This window comes from Octopus bimaculoides, chromosome 15 (genome assembly GCF_046866305.1).
Source record: "Octopus bimaculoides isolate indiv1 chromosome 15, ASM4686630v1, whole genome shotgun sequence".
NCBI lineage: Eukaryota > Metazoa > Mollusca > Cephalopoda > Octopoda > Octopodidae > Octopus > Octopus bimaculoides.
The window spans coordinates 9,171,906-9,181,905 of NC_142942.1; the positions used below are offsets into that span (position 1 = coordinate 9,171,906).

General features: G+C 30.3%; 1 long non-coding RNA gene across 1 annotated transcript in view; it reads left to right on the forward strand.

Moving 5' to 3' along the window:
• The window catches only part of LOC149132407 (uncharacterized), a 27,108-nt gene extending 22,464 nt beyond the window's left edge, over positions 1 to 4,644 (forward strand). The window contains exon 4 of the long non-coding RNA XR_016244410.1: positions 4,049 to 4,644. This is a non-coding gene — a long non-coding RNA (uncharacterized LOC149132407). The remainder of the gene's footprint in view (positions 1 to 4,048) is intronic.
• Positions 4,645 to 10,000: the final 5,356 nt, after the last annotated feature.

Below are 10,000 nucleotides of genomic sequence, written 5' to 3' on the forward strand. Positions count from 1 at the left end.
TTATGAATATTGTAAGTTAAAACCCATTAGCGAATGTAAAGTTAACTCTCCTACAAAACTCTCTAGAGATGGAGAGATTCGAAGCCAGTATTTCTCAATTATGCACCATTGTTGGTAATCTCTAGTGTTTACATAATACGTTTGCTGTCCCGTGAATTGCATCGTTAACGTCGCTTGTTTATAAAATAAACACTATCGTTATGAAACACTATTCTCTACCAATGCAAGACCGCAGATTTTGGAGAGAGGGAAAGCATAGTCGATTAAATCGATCCACAATATTTCACTGATAATTTGGTCAACCCGGGAGAGTAAAAATAAAAGCAGAGACTAATTCCAGATAGTATTTGACTGGAACCATTACGGGATAAATCTAAATACTTTAGAGTTCAGCATTCTGCCAATTCTGCGATGCCTTACCAAAATATTTGTTTCTCATTTAGGCACAAAACCAGTAAATTCACAGAGTAGTGGATTTCTCGATGCCAGTACTTGGCTATTACTTTATATTATCACCACCAAAAGTTTGAACGGTTATTTTGGTGTCGACGAGATTTGAACTCAGAGCGTAAATTGTCGGAACAAATGTTGCAAAGTATTTTCTTCTGATGCTCGAACAAATCTGTTAGCTCATAGCGTTCGTAATTAAAGGTTTCTTATTTCTTTATTGCCCACAAGGGACTAAACATAGAGGGAATAAACAAGGACAGACAAAGGGATTAAGTCGATTAGATCGACCCCAGTGCGTAATTTATCGACCCCGAAAGGATGAAAGGCAAAGTCGACCTCGGCGGAATTTGAACTCAGAACATAAAAACAGATGAAATACCGCTAAGCATTTCGCCTGTTAACGATTATGCCAGCTCGCCTATCATTTAAAAAATGCCGCAAATTTTGTAGGTAAGTGTAACACAATTAGTTGACTTCAACAATAAGCGACCACTTTTTATATCACTAGGCCTAGAGTTATTCAAGTCAAAATATATCACAACGGATTTTGAATTCATAACGTATAGAGCTGACATTATAGACTGAGTCATGTTCAAATAAAGGAAAGAAGCAATTGCAATGCCCACGACCATGATTTTATATGGGCGGTGCCTAATCGATTATTTTAACTAATATTTACTTTATTGACCGCTGGAATATATGTTAAAGTAACTACGAGTTGGATTTATTTAAATCAGATGGCCTTATGCACTATTAGGATAAAACCCCTTCTGAGAGGTGTTTATTTTCTAAATAGGTATGTATTAATATAATTTTTGTTTTAGACCGTAGAAGTTACAAAGTAACTCAACGACCGAAAGTGTTTGTACACATGTATTGAGTTCTCTTTATCCTGTTCTACTAAAGCTATATAAATGTGTTCATGTATGAATGTATGTACACGTGGGGGGGGGGGGGGGGAGATGTGTGTGTGTGTGAAAGAGAGAGAGAGGATTTGGGGTTTTGGGGTTAAAACATGTTTGTCCAATTTTTATCTTTGGATCTATTTTAAAACGGGGGCCACATTTTTCATTAATGTTTTACGTAGTGTTTTTGGTACGGAAAGACTTTCAAACTTCGTATACTTATCTATTTTGTGTTATAGAACAGAAAAATATTTTTGTATTCGAATTTATTTCATGTAAAAAATTGTCTTATTTCGATAATTTCAACCAATCACTGACAAGTATTCAGTTGTTTATATTTACTCCTTTTGCTGATTAAGCGATGTAAAGCGTATTTAATCTCCATACCTTCGTTTTATTTGCTTTTTTCATTTTAAATCTGCTTTAACCCTAACCCTACGGTTAGGGTTAATTGTTTCAGAATCGTTTGTTTATGTAGTCGGCACTTAATGTATATTGGCTGAATGGACGTCAGTGATTGGTTGAAATTACAGAAATACGACAACTTTAACATGGAATAACTTATGGATTTCTTTTTTTTTAAAGAAGACTAAGAGAAAAAGATGTTTTATATGATACATTCTACCAGTGTTCCAAGTTTCAAAGTGTTTCGTTAATGAAAAATGTGACCCCCGTTTTAAAAAAGATCCTTATCTTTTAACTTTAAACTCTCCTAAACCCTTTATTTTTATATTTGTACTATTGATAAGCAAAAAATTATCTAAACTAGTTTGGTATATGAATAAATCTTTTACAAAATTTTAAAATAGCAAAACGTTTTAACAAATTCTCCTATATTTTTTTGTGCGTGGAAATACACCTCTTCTTTCCATATGTGTGTGAGTGTGTGTGTATTTATTTATATATATATATATATATATATATATATATGCATGTATGTATATATGTATGATGTATGTATGCATACACAAACTGGTAAAATGTTATTATCCTATCAGAAGTAATAGGAATTAATGTTACGTTTAATGAGGGCGTCGAGCTGGCAAAATTTTAGCACGCCGGGCAACATGCATTTCGTTCAGGTTACCGATCTGAGTTCAAATTCCGCCGATGTCGCCTTTCGTCTTCTGGAATCGATACGATAATTACCGGTTGAGCCCTGCACTGTGGTCGATGTGATTGACTAATCTGCCTTCCCCGAAATTGCTTCCCTTTAACGATTCCAGTTCTAACATTATCGTAGCCAATTTTGCTTTTTACCGTTCCACCGTAAAGTAAAGCACTAGCCAAAATTACTGCGGTTGATACAATTAACTACACTCCTCTCCTATGGCTGTTGAAGTCTTGTGTTTGTATCACTGTTCAATATTTTGTGTGTAATGCTTTGAATTTGAAACCTTGTTTTTTTTCATTCTATTGTTATAACTTCATATTCAACACGTTCCTAAAGACTATGAATAGAAATCGCTGCTATGTTTAGCAAGTAGATACGTTTCGTAAAGGCATCCTAATTGACATGTATGAAAAACCAGCCTTCTCACAGTGTGCGATCTTGTGTCTATCACACTCTGGATGCGCAACGATTACACTAAAAAAAAATTGTTCATGTGATTTGGAAAGGCATGAAAGTTTCACCTTTCTATACTGTTCTTAAAGTGTTGGATATACATGTCTCAACAAATAGCTGTACTTGTCACAAATGATAGATTAGAAGAGATGGCTGCCGACACAGTAATGTACCAGATTAAATGAATTACATTTAGATTCAGAGGTCAATATAAGTAGGTAACATATTGCAGCATTTTACTTCAATGGCAGGCATGGGAATCATTGTTTCCTATTAAATCGGTGATGCTGAATTCAGATCTGATAGCCAAATTTCCCTATCACATACAGATTTTGTATAACCATACACGCCCTTTTTCTTTCCTAGTTTCGGCTCCTATTGCATAAGCTGACTATGTTACTTTTCCATGCTACGTTTTATGTTAGTCATGCTTAAATAATGTTAACAGAATTGTCTTACATCTTGCGTTTTGAGAATATAGCGAAGTTTCGCTGGCGGACTTATCACCCCCTGCACGTCATCATTCGCCCTAAGCAAAAGAATGTTACGTTTTATCAATATTCGTTCGTGAGAGAAAGCTATGGATTGTTTTCGTTCCCAAGAAAAATGTTTACAGCTTCAAAATAATATGCCTATATTCTAAGTTCAATCACAGTCAGGTTCGCAGAGAACGAAAAATTAGAGACGATGCAAGAGATTTGTAACCCAGTAAAAACTTCAGCTTCTAATTTGGCCCCTATCAATATTCCATACAATGATGCTTTTGCGGCTGCACGCATAAATAGTCAAGACGGCATCCAGTAAAAGGCTTCCTTCCTGTCTGACTGATATAGAATCACTCAAAGATACGTTCTAACCACTGTAACACAGGCTCGCGGTCTACACTTCCTGCCCTTTCTACCGTCAATATAATGGCCTCTCCTTCTTGATGCTGCCTGATAGGATAGAACTTTCCCGCAAGGATTCCCAGCTGACTCTTTTCTCCTCCTCTCTTCATCCATGATGTGCACAAACCTCCAGGTCCCATGTTAACAACTAACCCTAACCCAAACAGCGACTTTCAATCTTTCTTCTACTGGTCTTTGTCTTTCTGTACTTAACTTCCTTCTCATATTTTATCCTGCAGGTGCAGGTTTACAATACTGGCTTCCATTATACAACTTTCGGAGGGTCACCAAAAGCAATGGGCACTGTTCCTTCCTCTGGACACAGCCTCTAAAGCAAAAGAAACAAGAAAAACACAAGTATAACCAATAACATCTCCATTGTTACGATAGAAACGAATACCAACAATAAATAACAAAACTTCACCCATCGACAGCATTCAATCAATAACTAGACAATAACATTTATAGAAAACGAAATCTATCCTCGGAGTCCTTGTTGCGAATTATGATTGATTACAAGCCAGAGTTTGATTCCGTAATACGAAATTCCTCCTTAAGTGATTAATTAGACTCCCAGCTCTGCGAAACTATCCGATTTTATTTGATGTTTTACGTGAAAAATTATTTGATGTAATGTATAGACAATTCCCAAGCCATAAATTGGGTTTCAGTAAATAGATTGCTTGTGGCAATAGGAACTTGCACCATATTGGAGACAACCTCTTCAGTAATAAATCATAAGAGAGTGCAAAATCTAAATTCTGACCTAAAATTTCAAAGCTCTAAAGAAATTAAAACACAGACAGACAGACAGACACACACACACATATATATATATATATATATATATATATATATATATATATATATATACTTGGAGACGAGTGCGTGGCGATCGATCATACAATAACATAAATAATAGATATATGCATATATTCTTACATATATGTACATAGCTACATCTATATGTATACATACATGCATATATGGGCATAGGACATCACAAAAAACGTTAAACACAATGAGAAGCGAAAACATAAAGAAGACAGAAAACGAACTTTTTTTCGAACAACGAAAAAAAACAGGGAAACGAGACATGCAACATAAAGAATATTTCCCTTCTTCAGTTGTCCATATATATATATATATATATATGCATTCATGTGCTTGTGAATATACATACGTATATGCATATATATATATATGTTTTTTTAATGTTTACTTTTATGTTCTTATAAAAATAGTTTAGCGTTTAACTGAAGAACTACTTCCATATACTTTAATACAGATTTATTAACTTTAACAAGGGAAAGGGTGAGAGCGACTTTTCAGTCCTCTTGCCTTCATCACTATGATGAAAATCAGTGAGTCCTTTACTTGAGACACCTGTGATGGAGAGTCGCTGAACAGGTCTCATGTGTGTGACAAAGGATTTCCAGGCAATGGACGTAAAATAAGAACAATAACATACAAGCATGCTTTGAACTTATACTATTTTCAGTGATTGGTCTGCGACTATGTTTAGGCGCTGTCTTGGAGGTGTTTAGTTGATTAAATCAACCCCAGTAAATATTTCAGTCATCTGATGGATTTCTATCTGTAGAACACCACATACTAACTTATAGAATATACGTGGAAGTCACAACATTAACTATTACAAAGACTTTTGAAATGGATGTAATTAAAAACATAGTTATAAGTCGCGTTGTCGCACAGTCACGCGCGCATACAGGCATACAAAAATTTGCATCCATACACACCCACTGGTGTATTATGTATTATGTATTAGCGAGTTCGATTCTTGGACCGGGCTGTGTGTTGCGTTCTTGAGGAAAACACTTTATTTCACGTTGTTCAAGTTCACTCAGTTGTAGAAATGAGTTGTGACGTGACTAGTGCCAAGCTGTGTCAGCATTTGCCTTTCCCTTAGATGAGATCGCTGGCGTGGAGAGGGGAGACTGGCATGCATGGGCAACTGCTGGTCCTTCATAAATACATTTGCCCGGACAGAGAGTAACTTTCTCCGTGCAATCTTAGAGTCATTCATGACCAAAGTGAGTCTTTACCCTTTATAGATATTACATATGTATACATGCACATAGTGTTACGATCAGACAAATTAATAATGTAAGAAAAAGGGGTAAACTTCTGATCGCAACAAATAAGTGTTCAAACAGGGAAGTAAATGTTCATTTATGGAGATTACGTCCGGTTTCAGGGTAGGTAGTGAACATATGCAGCTCCGGCTATCGTTCTGGTTCTATTCACGCCAAGCTCCCGTTGGCTTCTCCACTCCCCTTTTTAACAGGAAGTACGAGATTACCTGCCTTGCTCGTTAGCAGGAAGTGAACGTGGTTACCTGTCTCGTACTATGCTAACTTCCTGCATATATATTTGGTTATCCATTCCAACGTTCTTTCACTTCTGCCAAACGGTCGTCGACAAACGTTTATCTCGCCACCTTCGGAAAATATAGGGTAAGTTCTCACCCTTCATTATATTATAGGTATACATAACAATAGATAGATAGATAGGCGACTGTGCGTGTGCCCGAGCGTGCATTTGTGCACATCGGGTTTCTGCACATTTATTAATTTTAATCAAACTCCACTCATATGACGGGGTGCTGAAAATTTCCTAGATTTGTGTAAAAGAAAATGCAAGAAGGATCATTTAATTATGACTTTATTCAACCTATACCGCTCGCAGATTTACACACTTATTGCAGTGGTCCTTCAGTTTTTCTAAGCCCTGTAAAAGAACTCGGAAAATTGGGCCTCCATTAGGTCCTTTCACGATAACATTAAAGCCAGGAACTTTTCATCAGCTCGTTGTAAGTTGTTGGTCAACCTGAAGTCTTTGTACAAGAAACTTACCCAAACTCGGCTACATGAAGACATTTTAATCATACCCATATTTAGAGTTGACTACTTTCCAGAATTAGCCATAAAATGTAGCCTTAACACATGATATACTTATATAATTTAATATAATATATAACAGAACATAATATAATATAATATAATTTCGTAAATTTAATCTACTTTACTTATTGCGTTATGCGTGCGTGTATATGTTTGAAAGCATTTTCCAATATGTGTATTTATATATATGTGAATATTTATATATATATATGTATTTCAGTGCATATATCTATATCTATTCATCTATGTGTGTATATCTGTGTATAATATAATATAGTATATATATATATATATATACATATATAATATATATATATAAATATATAATATATATATATAAATACATATATATATATATAAACATATATATAATATATATATATATATATATAAACATATATATAATATATATATATATATATATATATACATATAAACATATATATAATATATATATATATATATATACATATATAATATATATATATAAATACATATATATATATATACATATATAATATATATATATAAATACATATATATATATATAAACATATATATAATATATATATATATAAACATATATATAATATATATATATATAAACATATATATAATATATATATATATAAACATATATATAATATATATATATATATAAACATATATATAATATATATATATATAAACATATATATAATATATATATATATAAACATATATATAATATATATATATAAACATATATATAATATATATATATATATAAACATATATATAATATATATATATATATAAACATATATATAATATATATATATATATAAACATATATATAATATATATATATAAACATATATATAATATATATATATATATATAAACATATATATAATATATATATATAAACATATATATAATATATATATATAAACATATATATAATATATATATATAAACATATATATAATATATATATATATATATAAACATATATAATATATATATATATATATAAACATATATATAATATATATATATATACATATATATAATATATATAAATACATATATATATATAAACATATATATAATATATATATATATACATATATATATATAAATACATATATATATATAAACATATATATAATATATATATATAAACATATATATAATATATATAAATTCATATATATATATAAACATATATATAATATATATAAATTCATATATATATATAAACATATATATAATATATATAAATTCATATATATATATAAACATATATATAATATATATAAATTCATATATATATATAAACATATATATAATATATATAAATTCATATATATATATAAACATATATATAATATATATAAATTCATATATATATATAAACATATATATAATATATATAAATTCATATATATATATAAACATATATATAATATATATAAATTCATATATATATATAAACATATATATAATATATATAAATTCATATATATATATAAACATATATATAATATATATAAATTCATATATATATATAAACATATATATAATATATATAAATTCATATATATATATAAACATATATATAATATATATAAATTCATATATATATATAAACATATATATAATATATATAAATTCATATATATATATAAACATATATATAATATATATAAATTCATATATATATATAAACATATATATAATATATATAAATTCATATATATATATAAACATATATATAATATATATAAATTCATATATATATATAAACATATATATAATATATATAAATTCATATATATATATATAAACATATATATAATATATATAAATTCATATATATATAAACACATATATATATATACACATGTATATATAAACATATATGAATATATGTTTGTCTATATATGTAGATAGATAGATAGATAGATTCAATGATTCAGTAGCATTGATTTGTTTAGTTGCATCGATTATGGTGAGTTGAACCACAGAAGAAGTAAAATTAAAGGTTAACTGTCATCAAAGCAAGTCCGCAAAAGACTCGATCAAAGGAAAAATAGAATAATCTCCTAAAGACACAAAGCCAAAGAATACAAGATTCCACTAGCGATGGAGATATTTAAATCGGATATTTTACGATAGTTCTAATTTCCGATTTCAGTTAATAGCAAACAGCCGGGCTTTAACTTTATTACCGCATTCATTCCCATGGCGTGTCATTTGCGTTTCGTATTTCCTGGCACACATTTCACACAATTCGGAAATAATAAAATTGGGGAATAATCAGAAAATAATATAATAGTAATAACGTTACTTGTCTACGACAGAAGCATAGGGATTTCTTCATAATGTAATAATGAGTACAATAATAATAATAATAATAATGGTAATAATAATAATAATAATGGTAATAATAATAAGAAGAAGAAGAATAATGATAATAATAATAATAATGATGATGATGATAATAATAATAATCGACAAGACATAATTATTAAAGACAGAGAAGAAAAGACTTGTCGACTAATAGATTTAAGTGTTCCCACTGATATATATATCTGTAAAGGAATTTGACAAATTAAGTAAATATAAGTACCTGAAAATTGAAATGCAAAAGATGTGACATATTAAAGCAAGAACTGTTCTTGTTGTTGTATGATATATTAGGAAAATTAATGTCAGAAACATCTCGACAGCGTTCCAGGAGAACCATGTCTCAGAGAAATCCAAAAGATTGTGCTGACAACCCTTAGAAAAACACTAACAGTTTAAATATCTGCGCTGTATTACATGAAGATATTTCGCTACTGTTCCTGCCACTTCTCCTCCCCGAGCTTGCAGTGATACAGCAACATCTCTTATCCTTTACTCGCCCTAGGACGCTGGGTGTGTCTCGAGAAGTGATTGTAACAAACCTGCAGATTAAAAGTAATGAAGACGAGGAGGAGGAAACTTTCAAATTTAGAAAATGAATAAAAAAAGGTTTAGAAATAAATACTTTACCTTCATCAGTAGGTTGACCGAACATATACCCTTCTGAAAATACACATACAAATACACACGTATTAATACGAATACTTATTTATTTATTCATGCACCCTTTTAAAGCCTAGCCAGGCTCATGGATCCGGTTTCCCGGTTTCTATGGTGTATGTGTTCTCCCTAGCTGGACAGGACGCCAGTCTCTCGCAGCGTTACTCAAGAAACAGGAAGAAAGTGTGAGCGAAAGTTGGGACGAAAGAGTTC